General features: G+C 36.4%; 1 long non-coding RNA gene across 1 annotated transcript in view; it reads left to right on the top strand.

Moving 5' to 3' along the window:
• Positions 1-1,508: 1,508 nt before the first annotated feature.
• The window catches only part of LOC116271494, a 76,366-nt gene continuing 53,773 nt past the window's right edge, over positions 1,509-24,101 (top strand). Inside the window, exons 1-2 of the long non-coding RNA XR_004180107.1 lie at positions 1,509-1,816; positions 16,363-16,417. This is a non-coding gene — a long non-coding RNA (uncharacterized LOC116271494). The remainder of the gene's footprint in view (positions 1,817-16,362; positions 16,418-24,101) is intronic.

Here is a 24,101-nt window from a genome sequence, read left to right as displayed (position 1 = left end):
ACACACGCACACACACATACACCAATTCCTGGAAACTAAGTGATTAGTTTAGAATTTTGCATGATCATTTTATGCTAGTTAATATATTCATCAATTAAACTAAATTTGAAGAGGCAGAGAAGTGATAAATAAGGTGTTTGAACCAAAGATGGAAGATAGATGATGTAGACTGATAACGGGAGATTCACTCTTGGTGTTATTTAGGGACGATGGAGGAAGAACAGCGGAAAACTGACAATGAAGAGCACAAAGAATGTCTTTGCTACTTCCAGACCCAATGGTAGAAAAGCGGTTTCAGAAAAGTGAAATTAAACAGCTTCTACGAAATATTAGATGGAGAAACTGTGTCTTTAAGGAAAGCACACATTTTAATGAAAACAAGAAAACAAAGGAAATATTCAAATAAACAGGTTTATACAATGTACGACCTTTTATGACTGGCTTCTTTCACTTAGCACAATGTTTCTATGGTTTGTGTACATTACAGTGTGTCTCCATACTTTTGGTTATCTGCTCATCAGTTGATGGATTTTGGGCTGTTTCCCACTTGTTGGCTATTAGGAAAAATGGCACCATGAACATTTGTATAAAAGCTTTTGTGGAGCATATGTTTTCTTTTTTTTTCCCCCCCTTGGGTATGTACGGAAAAGTGAAAATTCTGGGTCATATGGTGACTCTATGTTTCTTGTTTTCAACAACTTTTCAACTGTCTTCCAAAGTGACTGTACCATTTTATATTGCAACCAACAATGTGTGGAGGATTCAATTTTATAAAATCTTCACCAACATTTGTTATTGTCTATCTTTTAGGGTCTTGTAGGGTTTTCTTTTTTTTTCTTTTTTTTTTTGTGAGATGGAGTCTCGCTCTGCCACCCAGGCTGGAGTGCAGTGGCACGATCTGGGCTCACTGCAAGCTCCGCCTCCCGGGTTCCCGCCATTCTCCTGCCTCAGCCTCCCGAGTAGCTGGGACTGCAGGCGCCGCCACCACGCCTGGGTAATTTTGGTAATTTTTTGTAATTTTAGTAGAGACGAGGTTTCACCGAGTTAGCCAGGATGGTCTTGATCTCCTCACCTCGTGATCCGCCCGCCTCCGCCTCCCATAATGCTGGGATTACAGACGTGAGCCACCGCGCCCGGCCTTATAGGGTTTTCAGATCTGCTGTGGTTTCAGTTAGAATTTGTTGCCACCTAATGTATATGTAAGCTGTAGCTTAGATATGGATAGGAAAGATTATGGATGCTGACTTGCAGGAGAGTAGCGGTCATCTCGAGAATCTTTTTCTTTTTTTTTTTTTTGAGACGGAGTCTGCCTCCGCCGCCCGGGCTGGAGTGAGTGGCGCGATCTCAGCTCACTGCAAGCTCCGCCTCCCAGGTTCGCGCCATTCTCCTGCCTCAGCCTCCCGAGTAGCTGGAACTACCGGCGCCGCCATCACGCCCGGCTAATTTTTTGGTATTTTTTAGTAGAGACGGGGTTTCACCGTGTTCGCCAGGATGGTCTCGATCTCCTGACCTCGTGATCCGCCCCTCTCGGCCTCCTAAAGTGCTGGGATTACAGGCTTGAGCCACCGCGCCCGGCCGAGAATCTTGAGTTCAGATGACCACCATTTGCCTGACGGAAGGGTTGGGCTGGGAGAACAAAGAGGACCTGGCAAGGCTGCCCCTTCCCTTTCTGAGAAGCAGCTGCTTATGATTGCACAGGACACCTAACTCTTCTTCGTACTCTCTCTCTTCACCCTTCAACTCAAGGTAGAGATATTAGCCAAGTCCAGCTTGAGAACTGTGGCGAGGCAGAGGACAGGAGCCAAGAGCTAATCACGTATGATCTAAATTGATGTTCTTTTTACTCATGTGTTTTTGTTTTCCTTCCCTAGAATGTGACCTCTAAGTGAAACGATTTTGTGTATTTGGTTTATTGCTTTACTCTTGTTCCTAGAACAAAGAACTTGAGATCCTATCGTAAGCACTCAATAAAATACTTACTGAGTGAATGAATGGTTGATATATTCTAAAACAACAATTTCAGAAGAAAGGCAACATACGGGCAAATTTCTAAGGATTAGGAAGTGATATCTGAGGATTTTAATTCTAAGCTGAAAAATTCACTTTTACACATGCAATAACTCAATGAATCAAAAACAATTAGCAAGTCTCAGGGGAAACAAATAAAATAAAAATATGAACTAGACAATTTCAGTAGAATTAACAAAGTGGTAAATATTAAAAATAATTTAGAAGTACAGAATCTATGAAAAAACTGGGAATAAATATTGAATTATTTTTAGATATAAATAAAACTAAATAATTGTAGAAATCATGGCCACACAGCACAATGTAAAGGCTGTAAGCTGTCAAAAGGCAAAATCATAAACATTATATTCAAGGAATTGAGAAGGAAAATTAGTGGGACAGTTTTGCTATCTTTCATAGCTCCCTCTCTCTTTATATATCTCTACATATTTTACATAATTCTAACTACATTTTTAATATTAAAAGTGTCAAATAAATACAAATATTAACATATAATAATTATATCAATTATATAATTATATTACTGTATAATATATTTATATATATTTACCAGTATTATTAATGTGTTAAATATTACACACTAAAACTTAACATTTTAATAGTATTAATATTTATATATCAATTATATGTAAATATAAAATTAGATATAAATATAAAATTATCAATATAAAAAATATATTTATATAGAATTACTTTTTTATTTTTTACATAATTCTCACATTTTTAGCATAAAATTTGTTAATATACATAAACATATATGATATTAATATATACTTGTAAAGAATATGTGTATATTATGTATAAGAATTATAATATTCTATTATTCATGTTTAGAATATAAATATATATAATAATATATGATAGAATATATGTAATTAATATAATATAATATTACTTATATTAATTGTTAATATTATATGTAATATTAATACACAGAAAATTTTATATAAATTAATTATATTAATTATGAATACTAGATGTAATATTAATAATCAAAAATATTTTAAAATCAAAGCTTTATGACCAATACTTCATAAGGATATTTTTGTGATTTTTTTCAAACTTAGAGAAAGCTCATAAGATTTAATAACTCTTCAGATGATGAAGCAAATGGATGAAATCCAGCAACTCTTTCAATTATACACAGATTATTTTTCAATTAGCTTTATAAAATGTTTAATTTGAATTAAAATGCTTTTAATTAAGATAACGTATGTTGCTTCTATTATTGACTGTGTCTATCTAACCGGTTTGTTCATCAGTTAGTTCAACATTTCATTTATTGATCTTTCAATGCATCCCTCTTTTTATCTTTACATAAGCATAAAATCATATCTGGGAAGATGTACAGTCAATATTCCTTTTTCAACTTTTTACTTTTTTATGTTTTTGGAAATTTTTGTAATGACCATGAATCATTTGGCTAGCAAGTGTTAAAGACATTTTATCTTGAAAAATTAAAAAGGAAAAGGTAGGCAAATAAAAAATACAATATTGGAATAGGAATATCAGCCAAATATGTAAATGCTTTTACCATATGGATTATTTAACGCAAGCAACTTATAGTCAATTTTATTGCTAAACACACGTTTTCATAAATATTGCATTGATTATTCACCCCAGTTAGCTTGGGCGTTATGCCTATTCTACACACACTGACTAATGCTATGACAATATTTTATTATCAGTCTTTCAGAATCTAACAGTTTCATGTTTGGCTGGTCTAGCTATGAATCATGTACTTATTTTTTATAACTATGTTGAATGTTCTAATAGTTTTTCTTAAGTCTTGAAATATGTTTACTTGTATTTTTACTGGTAAAGAAAGAACGAAAGAGAAAATTTAAGGTGGTCGCGTTGAGACCTGAGTGGATACTATTATTTTGCTTCAAGTCTATGCACTGACACACCATTGATAACCACCCTTATCAAAGCTAGCTCTAGGTGACATTTGGCTGGAACTTTTCCTTTAATTGTAGCTTCATTCCCCATCCCCCGCTCCATACCTAGGTCAAGAACTGACCTATGGACATATGCACCGACTTATATCCTGTTGTGCTTCATTCTTTGTGTAAATTCAGCTTCTCTTTGACTTTCAAATGGAAAGATAGATATTTTCCACTCTTGTCTGGTTCCAAGCCATTTTCTATGTGGTGCTAAGCTCTTCTTAAAACCACCACGCATGCCCCTACAGTATATGATAGGTAAGTACAATAGCCTCTGTGATTCTCAGTTCACAGGACTTTCCTAGGCTGCATGGTCATATTTTATTCTTTATTTTATCAGTGCCTTATGGATTCTGACCATCTTCACTCAGCCCTAGCCTCTCACTATTTTGATTTGGTAACCTAGATAGAGTTTATTTGCACTGTTTTTATCCTGGCATAAATTCCTGAACAAACACACATGCACCCTTTTCAAGAAAAAGACTCTTAATTACTAGAAACATTCAGATCAGCTTCAGACAAGCGAAGACATTTCAATGGACATTTAAATAAAGGTCTCGATTTTAATCAGGACATTTTAATGTCCTTTAATCAAGGACATTTTAAGCAAGATCCTTTTTTTTTTTTTTTTTTTGAAGAATTGTAACGGAAGGTAAAACATAGCTTTACCAATACAATCCTGAACATAAAACACAATCAATGCAATGGTTACCAAGGGGTAGAGTTGGTCCAGTCAAAACAAAGGAGGCCAGTCAAGAGCAAAGTTTACAGCAACAGTTTTTTGGGATACTCAAGGCAGTTTTCTTGATGACTTTCTGGAGGGTCAAATAATGATAACATCTGATTATTATAAGAGTGTTTTGAGAAAATTGGCCAACACTTTAGCAGGAAAATCACTGGGAAGGCTTCATGAGAGATTCTTTTTCCACCATAACAATGCTCCTGCTTATTGTGCTCATCAAACAAGGAAAATTTTGTAAGAGTTTTGATTGGAAATCATAAGGCACACACCTTACCGTCCTGCATTGGCTTTTCCTGACTTCTTTCTGTTTTTTAATCTTAAAAAAAATTATGGCATTTATTTTTCTCCAGCAAATAATGTAAACTAGACTGCATTGACATGGTTAAAGTCCCAGGACCTCAGTTCTTTAAAGATGGACTAAATGGATGGTATCATTGTTTAAAAAAGTGTGCTTGTGCTTGATAGAGAATGTGTTGAGATACTAAATTTATAATTTTTATTTTTATTTTTTAATTTTATTTTTCCACAAACATTTTGAAGTCATCCTGTGTTTTGTAGAATGTCCCTAGATTTGGATTTGTCTAACTTTTTAAATGATTATACTGAGGTGAGATCGTGGATTTGGGGAAGAGTGTCATACATGTTCTGTGTGCTCATCTCATCATATCAGGTGCATGTAATATATCAACATGAGTAATTACTAGAGGGTGTGTAAACTTGATCACTTCATTAAGCTGATGATTGCCATGTTTCTCCACTATAAAATTACTATTTTTCTCTTTCCATACTTAGAAGCTTATCTGTAAGTCCAACTTATACTCAGGGAACTGGCAAGTGCAGTAAGCTTCACCTCCTACAGAGAAGAATATTAAAGTCTGCATGAACATGTATAAAAATTATTAAATTATTAATATAATTGTGGAAGGAGATGATTGAGGCTATTTAAAAGCTCAATTTCTCTTTGAGGTTTTAGCCACTAATGCTGGTATATATCAATGGACCTTGCCAGCCTCAATCTTCACTTTAGAGGAAATTTGTATTTTAAATAGGAATTGCTGTCACCTTAAGGTTGAGGGTAATGACACAACCACCATATCAGGAAGATCTTCACGGAGATAGTTTTTAGAAAAGAGGTCATACTAATTAGAATGTTACATTGTTATTTCAGGTAAATGCTAGTTATAATTTCTATACAAGGAACTATGATCACACCAGTAGATGTCTTGAGTTCACAGGATAATCAAAGAAATTAGTCATTAAGAGTGAGCAAACAAAAATATCTATCATGCATTTTTGTTTATTTTTTGTTTGGGATGAAGTGGTGGTGCAAATGTTTTTATGTCTGTGACTACTACTGTTACTGCTACACATAAACACTCATATGCATCCATAGATAATGAAGTCCTATAAAAGGAGCCATTTGCTGAATTAATAGATGACATCTCACATTTAATATTTATACACATTAAATATTAATTATTATGAAAGTACTTTAAAAGAATAGTTTGGCATTATTAAAATGAACATCTACAATTTTAAAAAATTCCAGAAAAAATGAAGCTGACTTTTTTCGTTGTCAAGAAGTCTAAAATGACTCAATTTCAAAGTAAAGTGACATTGTGCTGTTTTTGTCAACCTTATTTATTTCTAATTATTGTTATCAAATGATACTGATTACAGAGACATACATTCTCCCTATTCAAAGACATTTTTCAGGTCCCTGATGAAATGTTTACTAGGTATCATAATTGAAATGAACATCTAGTAATTGAATATTCTGAACAGAGAAAGCTGTTACACTTCTAAGTGTAATTGGCAGATGAGTCACTTAGTGGATTCATTAGCACTGAAGGAAACTTAAGAACTTGAGACGTTTATAAATATATAATTTTGAGGATTATTTGTTGTAAAAATTTGGTTCATAAGATAGTATCAAAATACTAGAAAAATAAATAATTTGGGGAGAGATGAATTTTGACTTTTCTCTAAAATCACTTTTCCTTTATTCATTGTAAATAACTCAAGGTGAACTTTACACCAAGGATATAGTACTGATCAGAAAGTCCGTTCATAAAGTGCTATGGGAGTGATGGGTAGTTGACTTTCATTCTTCTTTTCCTGCCCTAGCAGAATCAGTTATGCAGCTGTCATTTTAGCATATAATCACTCTCCTGTTTTTAAGCTATTGGTGTAGCCATAGATCACTCTTGTTTTGTCAGAATCACTACATATTATTTTGATTTTGAGTACTAGTAGATATTCAGTATTATTGAGAACAAATAACATATATAAAAGCCATACTGGATTGGGACCATAGTGGAAGATTCCAAAATGTTACCATTACTTAAAAGGGTGACTAGTTGTTGGGAGTGTTTTGTGTAATATCTACAGTTAACTGTGGCGTGAAGTACATGGAGAACTATAATCCTGCAGAAAACATTTCATGAGTGCCTACCACATCCTAGGCACCCTACTTATGTCAACTCAACTAGACCTCCATCAACCTTAAAAGTTTAGCATTTCTAGAAGGTTTAACATACACAGAAACTTTTTCCATATCATACAACTAGAGTGTACTGGAATTGGATCTGAAGTCTAGTTTGCTTCCAAAAAACTTTAATACAGATACTTTTCACTGTGCCTCCTAGCTCTCTGATTAATTCCTATATCATTGACTAATGTTCTATTGGTAATTACAATCATCATCATAGCTATTATTTGAATATATCCTCTATTTCAGTTTCCTGGAGAAGATGCTTTGCATTTGCTATCTATTTTAACAATCATACAAGACTGTACATATGCTAGCTATTTTAATCTTCTGCACAATTCCAGAGGGAAACTTTCACTTAAAAAGTAAATTTGGGTTTCAGGCAGTGCAATTTTTTTACTTTGTGACAACCCGGCTTTAATAATCATATAGAATAAATACACCTTTCTTCATTCTATGGAAAGGCTAACCAAAACTCAGAAAGATTAAGTCGTTGTTTCAGGTTCACACACCTACTAAATGATAAACCTGAACTTTGAGTTTCATATTTTTAACTTGAACACATTTGGAGATAATTAATTTTTTTGTCTTATTTCATTTTCTGCTATAGAAAAAAAATCTCACAAATTAAAAAATATCTCACTTGAAATGAGAAAAACATTATCATATAATTATGGATGTCAGAAATCTAAAATAGGACTGCAGGCTGTATTACTTCTGGAGTTTTTAGGGAATAATCCTTTTCCTTGCCTTTTTCAGCTTCTAGAAGCTTCCTGCTTACATTGTCTCATGGTCCCACCTTATGTGACCTCTGCTTCTGTTGTCTTCTCTCCCTCTTTGACTCTGGCCCTCCCTGTGCCCTCTTTCATTTATAAAAATCCTTGTGATTACATTGAATCAATCCAGATAATCCAGTTTAATTCCCCTATTGCAAAGACAACTGAGAAAATAGTTATTACCTAATGACATGGATTGCCTGTGTCCCAACCCAAATCTCATGTTGGATTGTAGTTTCCTTAATCCCCATTTGTCCTAGGAGGAACCTGGTGGAAAATAATTGAATCATGTGGGCAGTTACTCCCACGCTGCTGTTCTCATGATTGTGAGTGAGTTCTCAAAAGATCTGATGGTTTCATAAGGGGCTTTCCCTCCTTTTGCTCAGCACTTCTCCTTGCTGCCACCATGTGAAAAAGGATGTGTTGGCTTCTCCTTTCACCATGATTGTAAATTTCCTGAGGCCTCCACAGCCATGCTGAACTGTGAGTCAATCAAACATCTTTCCTTTATAAATTACTTAGTCTCAGGTGTGAGAACACACTAATATATCTAAGTAACTAAGTACAGTTAGTTCCACCTGAAATCTTAATTCCTCTTGGCTGCGGAACCTAGCAGATTCCTGTGTCTAAGAATAATTAGGCTGTGGACATCTTTGGAGGGGTATCACTCTGCCTATCACAGTTTCCTACTTCCATTGGGATGTGCTCAATTTCATGTTTAGTGTAAAACCTAATGAAGACCAACTGCCTGGGTTTGAAGCCCAGCCCTACCATTGACTCACTGTGTGAGCCTGGGCATGATAGTGAGCTTTACTGTGCCTCAGTTCCCCCATCTGTAAGGTGGAGGTAAGAACAGGATCTTCCTGCCTGATTGGTGGGAAACACAATGAGTTAATATTTGTAAAATATTTAAAACATTAACTGGTACCTAGTAAGTGCCAAATAATTCCTGAGTAAAAATATAAGAACAATTCCTTTTCTGATGAAATATAAATTAAAAGCATTAGTGTTACATAAGCCACATAAATATTTGATAATGATTAAACTAGGTGTAATTTCTATTCCCAGTTTAAATCTAATGGTAAAAAACTAATACCTGCAAAAAGGAATTACTGTTTCTTCTGCTTGGCTAAAGTAAGGACAGAGGCGCAGAAATGTGAAATAAAAATTATGTGTGTATATATACACACACACACACATATATATAGTCATATCCAATTTAGGAAGGGATACAAGTTGTCAGGAAGGCCAGTAGGAATGGAAGAACTAACAAGGTTTTCTGCCTAAAGCAAGACTTCTGTCCTAGAAACCCGGAACCATCCTCCTGAGAACAGAAAGCAGTTCCAGCAGAAGATTCATTTGGCTTCCTATCCCTTAATAATAAGCAAGTAATGTTTTCATCCTCCCTTTCAGAAACCAGATACACATTCCCCTGCACTTAGAAGTGGAACTTAGGTTGGCTGAGAGGAAGGGACAGTTCATATTGGAGGCCAAGTCACTTTCTTCATGGCCCCAACTACACACACACACACACACACACACACACGCACACACACACACACCCCTCACAGATTTTTATGGGTGACACAAGGAGAAAAACAGGAGGCTTGGTGGATGAGTCAGAACTGCTGAGGCAATGCTATACTTTTCCAAGATCCCAGAAACTGAATTAGGAAGACAGTTTCGTCTCCAGTAGAACAGCCTCTCAACTGCCCTGCTAGATACCTCCTGGTACTGGGCATCCTGCCATCCTATTTCCCTTCTTCAGAGACTCAGTCTGTAGCTCTGCAGTGTTACAGAATAACCAGGTAGGTTAACAATCCTGTAGATACCTGCTCCCTATCCCAAACCTACTTCATAGGATCTGTGGAGAACTGAAGCAATGGAAAAGATCATTCCATCAGTCTTCTCTAACTAGAAATACTAGTGTGATGGAGAGGAAAAGACGCTGGGTCACAGTGAGTCTATGCTGTGAACCCAACTGTCATATTCTAACCAGGTGACCTTGGACAGGAAGCATCACTGAAAATCTGTATTCCTGAGTTTCCTATATGTTTACAGGGGAAAACAATATCCAACATGCAGATGTATTATGGGTTTAGTCTTCATCTATGTAGAATGTCAAAAACAGTGCCAGGATAGAATAGTGAAAAGGAAATTCTTGACCTGATGGTAGTCACTGACTAATCTTTAGCAATGATGACTGATCAAAGAGTGCATATGTGTGTATGCAATTTTGCACATATCACATATATATATATAAATTTTTGAATGCATATACAATGTTTATGTACACATAGACTATGTGTTTGTTTGTGTGTGTGTATAGGTTCTGGAGGTTCTTTTAAATAATGCCTAATCCAAGGAGACTGAAGGTATCTTATGGTTTTTATGATTCCCTAAGTCTCTATATATGGAGTTTGAGGATTTTGTAAAACTTTAAGTTAGGGTGCAAGATTTTGCATGTACATGAATTTTCTAAGAAAAAAAAACTATGTTTTTAAAATAAAATCTCAATTATGTCTTGACATGCTTGCCCAACTGCAAAAAGCACTGACCACAGCCTTTTATATAGCAAATAGACATTTTAGACACAGGGGTAGAAAAGTGTTTGAAGACAAGGCTGGTGTTGAGTCAAAATCAACTTTAGAATAAAATTTTATAATTACAGAATAGTATACCTGAATGGAACCACTGAAGCTGCCCCTTGTCTTTAATGTACAATGGTGAGCTGGAGTCCAAAGAATTGAAGGGACTAAGTGATACAAGTGGGTAGCATAACCATCATGAAAATTCAAAGTGTCAGAGTCTTCATTCCAAAGTTTTCCCCCTGTAACTTCATGTTGTGTATATCTCTAAAGAGGTACTCAGATACCTATGAAAGACTAACGTGATCTCAGAGAAAAATATGTTAATACATTCTTAAAACAGTACCTATAAAATCAGCTACTATAATGCAGCAAGCATAAGGAAGATTGTGAATGTCTAGCAAATTAACACTTGACAATTCAAAGTGCCAACTAGTGCTAATTTCATTTACTGTAGTACTGTAAATGATGTCGATATTTGGCAGGCTATGACTTAATACCATCTGGCCTGAGAAATTTATGATTCATTCACACAACTAGACTTTTTAAAAGTTTTATACTGCTTTTATAGAGAATGCACTTGACTGCTGGTTTGAAGGACAGTAACTTGAGGTTTTTCAAGTTGAATCATCACATTTTAATATAAAGTAACTACTTTTTTTTTCCTTAGGGAGTATATCTGAATATAATAATCGTTAATAAGAATTAATATTTGCAAGAGTAAGAATTATGCAAATACTAACCTGTTTGTTTATAGTTATGTTTTTCCATATTTTGTTTTCATTCAGCTTTCTATAAAGGCTAAGCCATCAGACTTGCTGTTCCAGGGATGAGAGAATCATTCCATTCTGACCAGAGAAACTAGGGGAAATGATCCTCAATGCTAAGTAGACTTTTAAATGAAAGAACAGGTTTTGAAAGACAGACACTTTGGCAAAGAGGAAGTTCTCAACAACGAAACTTTTCTTTAAGAAAAGCTTTAATAGGTCTAGAAGTTTCGATTACGTAGAATCCGTATTTATGTATCATCCGATTAGGCTGAAAAATTTTAGATGAAAAGTGTGTTTTTCAGGATGGCTAGGGGTGGAATTAAGGAACCCCTTCCATGAGATCACAGAAGCTCTTACCTCCCTTCCTTAGACCCAGGCACCATATTGGAAGGGAGAACAAGACTTGAGAGGTGACTAAAAGTCCAGACATTTATGCACAATAAATTAAATACCTAAAGAAAATTAGATGTACATTTAAATACTTAAAATTATTGGTTGGGGACAAGGTTACTGGATTAGACAAAACATAAATAGCCATAGGTAGGTGTGGAAAGATAGTGGAGAGATTTGTCCCTTACTCTTGGGAGACAGAAAGACAATGAAGATGATTAAATTGTAGAAAGAAAAATAAAGTTCATTGTTTTTAATGTGTACTGCAAGTGATACTCAAAAGCACAACATAACTGACTTTTATTGAGAATTGATTGCAAAGGATGTTTTGTACAAGGTGTCTTATTTGATTCCCACAATAATTCAATGAGATTAATAGTATTAAGTATATTAATATTATTAAGTATCAAAACACAGTTGACTTCAAATATGTGTTTTAAGTGCCTGGGGTAATTATGTGGAATTTGTCCTCAGGATAGGAGTGTCATTTGTCTTTAGTAGTCTTCTTACCTGTGACATCAGTCATCACTGATTTTGACCTCATCATGCCAGGCAATCTACAGTATCCCTACCTGAGCCACAAATGCTAGATGACATTCCTTTCTCTCTTTTCTCTTCACTTACATTAAATCCTTCTCTCCTCAACAACTTCCCCTGAGAATGCTGCACTTAGCTATGAAAGATAAATTTTTAGAAACTTACTGCTTTTACTAGATGATACATTTCTTTTATCAGGGTTTTTCTGAATGAATCATTCAGAAAGAATTTGACATAATGGTGGGAGTTCCAGGCATTATGTCAGCAAAGTAAGAAATGTTTGTACATGGGGAATTTTCTGGCACACTTCAAATCACTCCAACTTAATCATGCCTGCCTGAGTAGTTGAATTTTAACCTTGGACTATTTCATATTACAAATCAGTTCGTAATCTGATGGATAAGACAACTTCATTGCAAGGAAATACCTTAGACAAAAGCATTATAAAGCGCTTGTTGCAAATTATCTACTTATTGGTCATTGCTTATATGCCCTACAATTTTTAGAACAGGACATTTCTCCTTTGTCTCTTACCATTGGATCCATCACGAAAAAAATCTTTAAAATTATCATTTGATACAGCTGGCTGCAGCATGGAGGTGTGACCCTGCCAGTTCTCTTTAAGGAACATTCACAATTCTCCCAAGGAAACAACCTTTACACAATTCTGAAACAAGGCCAAAGAGAGCATCTTAGTAACAACTTCTAAATTTTAACTTTTGGTTCAAGGAGAAAATGTGTATGTAAGAAAAACCTGTGAAATCTAAATTTACAAACATACATGAAGATCCACAAGTTTTGATGACTTCCTCTTCATTCATTGAGGAAGGAGGGTTCCCACCTGAGGGTTATGGGGGTGGCTGAACTTAAAGCACCCAGCACTGGGCAGGTAAGATTGGCAGCAGTGAATTAGTCACACATATGCACAGCCTGGGAGAGGAGGACACTGCGTGGCCTGCAGGACCACACAGGGGCTGTGGTCAGAAACAGTGAGAAAGCGAGGACTGGGGAAGGTCAGCTCTATAGTAACAAGAGGGTGCCATGGACCTACTTCCTGTACATGATGAGATTGACTTCTCTGAATAACTGGGCTGACCGGGGACTGAAGCCTCTAATTCAGGGATAGGCAAGTACTGTGCTGGTCTCCATGACAAAGAAGGATGTGTAGCTGGGGACTTTCAATAGAGAAAGGCCTGGAACTTGTGGTTAGGCCCTCAAGTTTTCCCTAGGCATCTCAGTTCTCCCTAGGTGTCGAGGCTCACATAACATCAGGCCTTAATTTTGGGTCTTGTGCCCCAGCATACCATATGTGTACACACATGCGTGTGTGTGTGCACACACAAACACACACACACACATTTTGCTGCTGTATCCCATGGTCTTGCTTGTTTGCTCCCCTTCACACCTATGGTTACCAAAAATCACACCAAATTTCATTAAACTCTGCTGCAAGGTAGTGTATTAATATGGCTATTGCTAAATCGTACAAAGCACTTGTATTAGTCTGTCCTCATGCTGCTAATAAAGACGTACCTGAGACAGAGTAATTTATAAAGAAAAAAGAGATTTAATGGACTCACAGCTCCACATGGTTGGGGAGGCCTCACAATCATGGCAGAAGGCATAAGAGGAGCAAAGGCATGTCTTACATGGCAGCAGGCCTAAAGAACATGTGCAGGGAAACTCCCCTTTATAAAACCATCAGATCTTTCGAGAACTCACTCAGTATCAGGAGCACAGCAGGGAAGTAACTGCCCCATGATTCAATTACCTCCGACTGGGTCCCTCCAAGGACACATGGGGTTTATGGGAACTACAACTCGAGGTGAGATTTGGGTGGGGACACAGCCAAATGGTATCAGCACTTATTTTAACATTACTCTTATCTTTAAACACTTGTTACCTCTTAAGCATTTAGTTATGACTTGTACAAGGACAATGTAAAGTGTCAGAAAAAAATCTAACTGTTCAATTTCATTTCTTGACATAATTTTGCAAAAAAGTTGATCTGAGGAATATCTCGAGTGTTATAATGAGATCATATGATTTTGTATCTATTATTTTTTATTCACACACAAAACATTTAGAAGATATGTCCAAATGCTATTCACACATTTAGAATCCATTTATCACACTAGTCAAGGGCTTTGTGAGCAGAGGGCACGGCTTCAGGGTAAGTGCAAGGTAACGTGAAGCTCCGCAAAGCAAGAGACTTTTGATAGACAGGTGGAGGTATGAAGAAGTGAGAAGCCGTTTGGTTACTTCTGGCATGTATCAAGTCAGTAGAGTGGTGGACTGGACATTTAGCTTACAAAATCCGCTACAGCCCTTGTTTACCAAATCTCTGGCAGTCAGGATAGTGTTAAAGAACTGTTTTAGAAATTGTATGAAGCCATCCTGACTCTGGATGCAAGCAAGTGTTGAGACAGAGGAAGAAGGATAGAATAAGTGCCCAGAGGGATTTTCTTAACTGTAGCTGTAAGAAAACCTAAAATATTCCATTCCTGTCTAGCCTACCAAAAGCTGTAAGAAGAGGAACACCTCATCACAATTTTATGGAAGAAGTTTTTGTTTTGTTTTGTTTTGTTTTGTTTAATAAGCAGAGTCTCATTCTTTCACTGTAGTCCTGTCATGAGACGCAGATCCTGGTGACGACATCTGAGTGATTATGCATAGCTGCAATCCTAATTAGTGGCTTTCCCATTCAATTTACCTTACAGTGCTAATGTAAAAACCTGATTAAAAAGAGAGCCCTGAAGGCCACTAGCTTGGTTCACTGCTTGACCAGGGAAGAAAATTTTCAAAGAGTAACGCTAGCTGGAAATGTGTGGAAAGTTTTCTAGGTTCTCATAATTGAAATATAGAAATTGATCAGACGGGAGAAAGGGAGTAGTATTGACTCTTGGCTGTAGCATTTCAATAAGACAGTATCAGTAAAATATTCTGGACAGAGACCTGCTTGCCAGCAAAATCTGCCCATCTTTGAGTAGGTCTGAAAATTTGTGTACCATGATCTACATATAGGCCCAGTCCACAACAGTCCCTGCTAATGTGAGCCTTTCAGAAGAATTTCCTTTAGAATTTGTCTTACTGTAAGAAGTTCTCAGGCAGATGAGAAGAGTGAAATCTCTGTGAAGTTTACTTGACACCACCTCCAAAGGCTTTTTCTTTTTTTAGAAACCCAGGCTTATATATGTCTCTTTAGGGCATTATTTGCTCATCAGTAACTAACTAAAACAATGGTAATACAAAAAAGAACATCTGAGCATTAAGTATAAACTGAAAAGTTATACTTAACATTGTGTTAGTCCATTCCCACATTGATATAAAGAAATATCTGAGACTTTTCAGAAAAAAAAAAAAGTTTAATTGCCTCATACTTCTACAGGCTGTACAGGAAGCATAGCAGCATCTGCTTCTGGGGAGAACTCTGGAAGCTTCCAATCATAGCAGAAGGCAAAGGGGAAGTTTGCATGTCACACAGTGAAAGCAGGAGTGAGTGAGAGAGAGAGAGAAAGAGCAAGATGCCACACACTTTTAAACAGCCTGATGTCATGAGAAAACACTCACTGTCATGAGGACAGTACCAAGGGGCATGATGTTAAACCATTCATAAGAAATCTGTCCCCATGATTCAGTTACCTCCCGCCAGGACCCATCTCCAATACTGGGAATTTTAATTCAACTTGAGATTTGGGCAGGGGCACATATCCAAACTATATCAGACATTAGGGTAGATGTTAGAATAGAAGCTGGCAGTGGGAGGAGATGAGAACAGCTGGGTGGCTCAGCGGAAGAGGTGATGCCACATGCTGAGTTTCACAGACTATCCAGCTATCGAAATGTTGGATTTTTATTCTCTCATTATTCTTTCAATAATGCCTTAGAAGCCCTAGTTGTTCAATAGACTTGCTTCTCCAGTTGACAAAAAAAGTCTTCCCAACAAAAGTTTGATATATGCATTATTTTTATTGTGTGAATTTAAGGTAAATAATTTGATGATTTGGTACACATATACATGGTGAAATAATCACCACATTCAAGCTAATTATTATATCCATCACCTCATATATCTACCATTTCTTTTCTTGTAGTGAGAACACTTACGATCTACGATTGTGAATCCTTCCCAGCCATGTGCAACTAACTGTAAGTTTAATTAAACTTCTTTCTTTTGTAAATTGCCCAGTCTTGAATATATCTTCATTAGCAACGTGAAAACAGACTAATACAACATGTATCCAGGAACTTAAAATAATTTTTTAAAGCTGAAAAAAAAAATATAAATCCATGTGTGAGCAAGGAAATGACTGACAGGCTAGCTTATTCTAAAACACTCATTTCCTAGAACAACAATGATTGTTATCTTCTAATAACTGAGTTTTTGATTCTATAATATAGAATTAATAATGTCTACCTCTATTACTCTATCGAAAGGTGGTAATCAGACTGGAAAATAGCTGATTGATGTTAAAAGTGTATTGAAAATTATAAATGGTGATATACATAAAATATATTATTATTATTGAAATTGGCAAGATGGTATTCTTTCAATCTTATCTCAGCTTCTAGTTCATTGGCTATAGTTCCTATCATCTATCATTCTAGCCACTGAATCACCACAGTTGGATCAGAAAGAAAAATAAAGCAATGATCACAGGGAAAAGTGGAAAACAGATGAAAGAGAGTAGAAGAAAGGGAAGATGAGGAGGATTTAATACAACTTAGGCTGCTGCATGTGGGGATTATGCAAGGAACGTTTCTTTTAAAAATCATTTATAAAAGTTGCTACTGCAAATCCTTTGAAGAGGATGGTAACACTATGGAGAGCAGTTAATATGTATGCAAAGAAACAATTTATATTTTATTTTATGACTAGCAATACATAGAACTTTTTCCAGCTACTGTATATTCAGAAGATGTTCATGTCTCGGAAGCCTGTTTTTAACTTTCAGCTTTTGGAGGTCATTCTGCCATTCATTAGTTGTAACCTCAGTGTGGGAGGCACATGAAATATATTTAATCTTGCTTCCAGAGTCTGCCATACGTCCCTCCTTCTCTCCATTCCCTAGTTTCTTTTCCTTCTTTGTTGGTGTGAGTTTTAAAAGTTCTTTTAAGTGCCTGGTATCGAAGTGTTACATGTCTTGATTCTTATTCCATTTCCTTTGACACACACACACACACACACAAAAATATATATATACACATATATATGTGTATATATATATATGAACAATATATGAATCATCTCAAAAATATAATGTCTGTTTATATTGTGAAAAGTAGAAGCTAAGAAAGCTTTTGTAATATTCATCATAAGTTTTCAAGGTTATTTAATGACTAGGGGAAAGGTTGATGCTGGCTCTTACTTTGGGAATTAGTTATAAGTGTTCTTATTTGGCCCACTAAAATAATCATTCTTTCATTTATTTTCTCAATAATTTATTCTTGCGATAGTCACCGAAATCTTCCTAAAAGCAGAGCATTGTTCTATGTGCTAGAGGCCAGGAGCCAAATAAGAGAAGCTATGTCCCTGCTGTGGTGCTGCTGACTTCCCTGATGGAAGTGACTGGAAATAAAAAAATATAAGCAAATGTGCATCTGTGTGCTTTCCTTAGTGACAGATGAAGAAAAATATGGCAGAATAAGGTGATAGATGGTGAAGGGACAGAGACAGGAGCTGCTATTTAAGAAAGAAGGTTATGAAAGCCTTTCTGAGCGGAGACTGAAGTAATGTGAAATTGCAAATCACCTAAAATTGATTGAGAGGTGTTTCTGGCAGAGGGAGCAGCTATTGTGAAGTCCCTGAGATGGGCCAAGCTTGGTGTATGTGAGAGACAGAATATAGGGCAGAGGGTCAGAGATGAGGTCAGAGAAGTAGATGGGGGCTGTATTTTATGGAGCACTGTGAGCTAGGTTAAGGAAGTTGGATTTTGTTGAGAATGTAATGTGAATTCACAGGAGCATATGACCAGGGGAGCGATGTAAAATGACTAATATCTTTCAAAGATCAATCTGGGTAACCTATGTACTTTAAAATGGCAGAGTGGAAGGAGGGAGATTGGTTAAGTGGCAAGAGGCAACGGTGGGATGGGTGTGGACAGTGAGGGTGTTTAGACAGATAACCAATGGGTTGGCATGGGCTTGAGAGACAAACTGGTATGATGCCCAGAGCTTTGTTCTTTGACATGGGAGGATGATGATGATGCCAAGCAGAAGCCTGTTGCAGGAGGATGCTTCAGGTCTGTGAGGGTTGGAATTCAGTTAGAGTAAACAGAAGCTATTCTGGCTAGTTTATGAAGTTAGTAATTTAATAACTGTACAAGGCACTGACAAAGTCTTTGGAAGGACTTGAGAGTTAGCTTTATGTTGAGCTTCCCTGGAAAGAGTCCCACCCATAGAATCACATGTCCCCTATTATGACTGAGGAAGCTACTGACCTGCTTACTGCAAAAGCATTCTTTTGATTATGACTATAGAGTATTCCCATCTATGCTTCAAATGCCTCCCTTCGCAATCTAAACCTGGCACATGTAGTTGATTGGCGGATCTTATATTATGTAAGAAAACCTGACTGTGAGGAAGAATTGGCAAGCTGAATTGTGGTTTCTCAGCCTTCCTAGCTCAGAAGAGTATACTAGATAAAGATCATATTGTGTATTAATCTGTTCTCACACTGCTATAAAGAATTGCCCAAGACGGGGTAATTCATAAAGCAAAAAAGTTTAATGGACTCACAGTTCTGCATGGCTGGGGAGGCCTCAGGAAACTTACAATAATGGTGAAAGTGGAAGCAGACATGAAGGAGGAGCTGTTAAACACTTATAAAACCATCAGATCTTATAAGAACTCACGCACTATCATGAGAACAGCATGGGGGAAACTGCTCACATGATCCAATCACCTCCCAAGATGAGATTTGGGTGGGGACACAGCCAAACTATATCATACTGGATATAGAGCAAGCCAATCCACAATGGGGTAAGGGGATTTAGCAATGTGCCTTAGAAATACTAAATATGAACTGCCTTTGAAAAATACCTGTGGAGATATTGAGTAGATGGTGAGATACAGAAGCCTAGGACCCATGAAAGAAATCAAGAATTGAAGATAAGTTTAGTCTCCCAGTCTGGTCGACATGGTGAGACTCTGTCTCCAAAAAAAAAATAAAAAAATAAAAAAAAAGTTGCCAAATGTGGGCATGTGCCTGTAGTCCCAGCTACTTGGGAAGCTGAAGTGGTCAGATCAATGGTTTGAGTCCAGAAGTTTGAAGCTGTAGTGAGCTGTATTTTCATGACTGCCTTCCAACCTGGGCAACAGAGTATCATCAATGTATGGATAGCATGTAAAACTGGAACTTACTGAGATTACCTAGAGAAGGAGTATAGATGAATATTTTCTGTAGATGAATATTCTATTGCCTAGAGAATAAATATAGAGGAATGTTTTCTATAGATGACTAAATGAATAAATATAGATGATAGATATATAATTCATATATATATTCACATATATCTTTTTATATATTCATATATATATATATATATATATAATCTCATCCTCCTGAACCTTATTATTTAGAGGTCAGGAAGACAAGCTAGCAAAGGAGACTGAGAAGGAGAGGCAAGGGTGATAGGAGGAAGACCAGAATAAGATAGTGTCTGCAGACGCAAACAAAAGATTTTAAGAAGGAGGTATAATCAATCATACACAATGATTGAGTGTTTAATACCATATAGACAGAGACTTGACTATAATATTTGACTAGACACACTGTTTTAGTGAAATAATAGGAACAAAAATCTAATGATGCTGATTAAAATAAGGAATGAGAGGTAAGGAAGTGGAGACAGAGAATACAAGCAAGACTTTACGGGGATCTTACCATCAGCATCTGAGGTTAGGAAAACCCTTAGAAATGGCTTAATAGCTGGATGGGACTTAGGACCAAAATGAAAGTTAAAAAAAAAACCTTTTTGACTGCTGATGAAAAGAAGGAATTGATCCCTTTGAGGTTTTAGGTGTCTCTTGATTCTGCTTCCTATTCTTGAGTTAAATGTGTTAAGTTATGCTTTGCTATGTCATTTGGTGTCCAGAGTCAAATGACAGGTCTGGAACATGAAAAGAGCTATTATTAAATATATGTTTCTAATTACACAGTTAAGTGTTTACAGAATTAATGTACTGTAATTGGTTGATTCTCATGAATGCTTTTGTATCCTTAGTAAGTTAAAAAATTAATTAATAATTAAACTTCTAATCATATTTTTATTTAATATAGATTTGACTCTGTCTGTAGAGAAAGGGGTGGATGTATTTTATTTTCAACAGCTGTGTCACAACCAAGGTGCTGACCACCAAGTAAACCTCGTGTATTTAAATATTTCACTGTTTATGCATATTGTTTCTTAAGATTATATACTAAAGTTTTTCATGGAGTATTGCAACATTTATAATTATTTTAACTACATGAAGAAGTGTATTATTTGTTTGTTAAAACACTTTGTCTTCTTTGACTTAAAACATTTCAACTGACTGAGAAAAATCCTTCTCTGGGCAATACAGATTAATTAATTTTGGGGGTGAAATTATAATTAAAAGTAAAACAAACTATAGAAATATGCCTTTAAGTGACTACATTTTCTCTTGTTTTCTTGGTAGGTAATTATTTAATGTAAGCTATAATAAGTAAATCACAGCACAGAGAAATAATACACCCCTGTTATATTTCATCTATGTAAGTTCCTTTTTTTGAAAGAGTTCACCAGGCACTTAATTTCCAGATGAGCCTGCCAGTGATTCAGGTTTCCTTACTATCCTACACGAATTTTCTAAACTTTCAAAGTTGTGTCTCAAACCTGGATTTAAGTCTGATGAATACACTTGCAGTTTTTACATTTGTCACTTTTGGAAAATTACCCAACTTCTCTGATTCTTAATTTATGTGTATAAAAATGCAGAGAATTGTATGTGTCTCACAGAACTGCTGTTACAGCCAATGATAGAAGAAATTCATCTGAAGATTCTTCATAGTGGTGAAAGACGAGAGGAGGAGGAAGGCAGCTTGATGCTGTGCTGCTCACATACCCATCAGAGCCAAAGGAACCAGCATTTGCTTGAATCCCGGCTCTGTCTTGTAATTAGTGTGTGATCTGCACACGCCAGCTTGATGACGTGCAGACTGAAGTAAAAAGGATAACTTCACAGGGTTCTTGTGAGGGTAAAATCATAGATATGAAACTGTTGGTATAAAAAATTTCATATATATTATGAAATGCTCTGGGTAGTAAAATAACATATAAGGGTATTTCATCATAACCAGATAATAAGATACAAAACTCTTGGTAGAAACAATAAATAGTTTAATCCCCTAGTTTTCTAACTATATTATTTTGATGATGTTGTACAACCAACTTTTAAGAATTTGCTAATTTAGGCTTCTATCTGCTCCTTACTGTAAAGACCTAGAGCCAGAGGTACTATTTTCCTTCACGTTTGTATTTCAAAGAGATGGTTTCCAGGCCTTTCAGAAAAACATTTCCTGGGGCATAAAACTGGTAATAGGGGTTTTAATGGGGATGGCGTATTCTCCTGAATTACTACCAGTATTTTTCCAAACATTCCCTGGTACTTTATAACCCTGCTTTTCCAAAGTTGCCCTAAATTAAATTGATAGACTGCTTTTCACAGACTCCCATTGTCCTCCATAACAGGGTTCCTCAATTGCTATTTTTTTATTAGCATGAGTTAAGAAGAGCAATGGATGTTCATCAAAATGGTGGTTTATAAGAAAGAAAGTATGACAGTCAACAATCATGTTTAAATTCTAATTTAAGTGAGCATTTATTATGTTTCAGGCGTGATGGAAAAGTAGCAGAAATGATGTTTTTACCTCAGGCTGGGATAGAAATCCTTCTACTCTCCAGGACTGCATTGCAAAGCTGTCCCTCTTAGCACCTAAACTCTTTGGTTGTTGATTAGAGGGGAAAGTCAACTGTTTGTATCTAAGATCATGATCAGCCTATTAGCCTTCTAAAAGTGAATATATCACCAGACTGGGCTAAACAGATAAGGAAGACTTTATTCAAGACGATCACAGTAGAAAAGGGGATTAAACGCAACTCATCTGAATCCAAAGGCTGGAGCGTTTTCAAGAGCTTGGGTGGTGGCAGTCTTAGGCCGTGTGTTTTGTTTGTTTGTTTGTTTGTAATTTATTTATTTATTTATTTTATTATACTTTAAGTTCTAGGGTACATGTGCACAATGTGCAGGTTTGTTACATATGCATACATGTGCCATGTTGGTGTGCTGCACCCATTATCTCGTCATTTACATTAGATATATCTCCTAATGCTATCCCTCTCCACTACCCCTTCCCCAAAATAGGACCCAGTGTGTGATGCTCCCCTTCCTGTGTCCAAGTGATCTCATTGTTCAATTCCCACCTATGAGTGAGAACATGAGGTATTTGGTTTTCTGTTCTTGCGATAGTTTGCTGAGAATGATGGTTTCCAGCTGCATCCATGTCCCTACAAATGAACTCATCCTTTTTTATGGCTGCATAGTATTCCATGGTGTATATGTGCCACATTTTCTTAATACAGTCTGTCACTGATGGACATTTGGGTTGATTCCAAGTCTTTGCTGTTGTGAATAGTGCTGCAATAAACATACGTGTGCATGTGTCTTTATAGCAGCATGCCTTATAATCCTTTGGGTATATCCCCAGTAATGGGATGGCTGGGTCAAATGGTATTTCTAGTTCCAGATCCTTGAGGAATCGCCACACTGTTTTCCACAATGGTTGAACTAGTTTACAATCCCACCAACAGTGTAAAAGTGTTCTTATTTCTCCACATCCTCTCCAGCACCTGTTGTTTCCTGATTTTTTAATGATTGCCATTCTAACTGGTGTGAGATGGTATCTCATTGGGGTTTTGATTTGCATTTCTCTGATGGCAAGTGATGATGAGCATTTTTTCATGTGTCTGTTGGCTGTATGAATGTCTTCTTTTGAGAAGTATCTGTTCATATCCTTTGCCCACTTTTTGATGGGGTTGTTTGTTTTTTTCTTGTAAATTTGATTGAGTTCTTTATAGGTTCTGGATATTAGCCCTTTGTCAGATGAGTAGTTTGCAAAAATGTTCTCCCATTCTGTAGGTTGCCTGTTCACTCTGATGGTAGTTTCTTTTGCTGTGCAGAAGCTCCTTAGTTTAATTAGATCTCATTTGTCAATTTTGGCTTTTGTTGCTATTGCTTTTGGTGTCTTAGACATGAAGTCCTTACCCATGCCTATGTCCTGAATGGTATTACTTAGGTTTTCTTCTAGGGTTTTTATGGTTTTAGGTCTAACATTTAAGTCTCTAATCCATCTTGAATTAATTTTCATATAAGGAGTAAGGAAAGGATCCAGTTTCAGCTTTCTACTTATGGCTAGCCAATTTTCCCAGCACCATTTATTAAATAGGGAATCCTTTCCCCATTTCTTGTTTTTCTCAGGTTTGTCAAAGATCAGATGGCTGTAGATGTGTGGTATTATTTCTTAGGGCTCTGTTCTGTTCCATTGGTCTATATCTCTGTTTTGGTACCAGTACCATGGTGCTTTGGTTACTGTAGCCTTGTAGTATAGTTTGAAGTCAGGTAGTGGGCCTTACTCAAAGTAAAAGTCTAAGTCCTCAAGTCTTCATGAAAACAGGTAGTTTTACAACTTGAATGGAGGCTCCCACAGAAGTTAGGTTCCTATGTACTCTTGTAGAGACCCAGAGCCAGGGGTGCTATTTTCCTTCACGTTTGCATGTCAAAGAGATGCTTCCCAGACCCTTCAGAAACACAT

Source organism: Papio anubis, chromosome 19 (assembly GCF_008728515.1).
Source record: "Papio anubis isolate 15944 chromosome 19, Panubis1.0, whole genome shotgun sequence".
In the NCBI taxonomy this organism is placed as follows: domain Eukaryota; kingdom Metazoa; phylum Chordata; class Mammalia; order Primates; family Cercopithecidae; genus Papio; species Papio anubis.
Note: the sequence above shows the minus strand (reverse complement) of the source record. Positions and strands in the feature narration are given on the sequence as shown.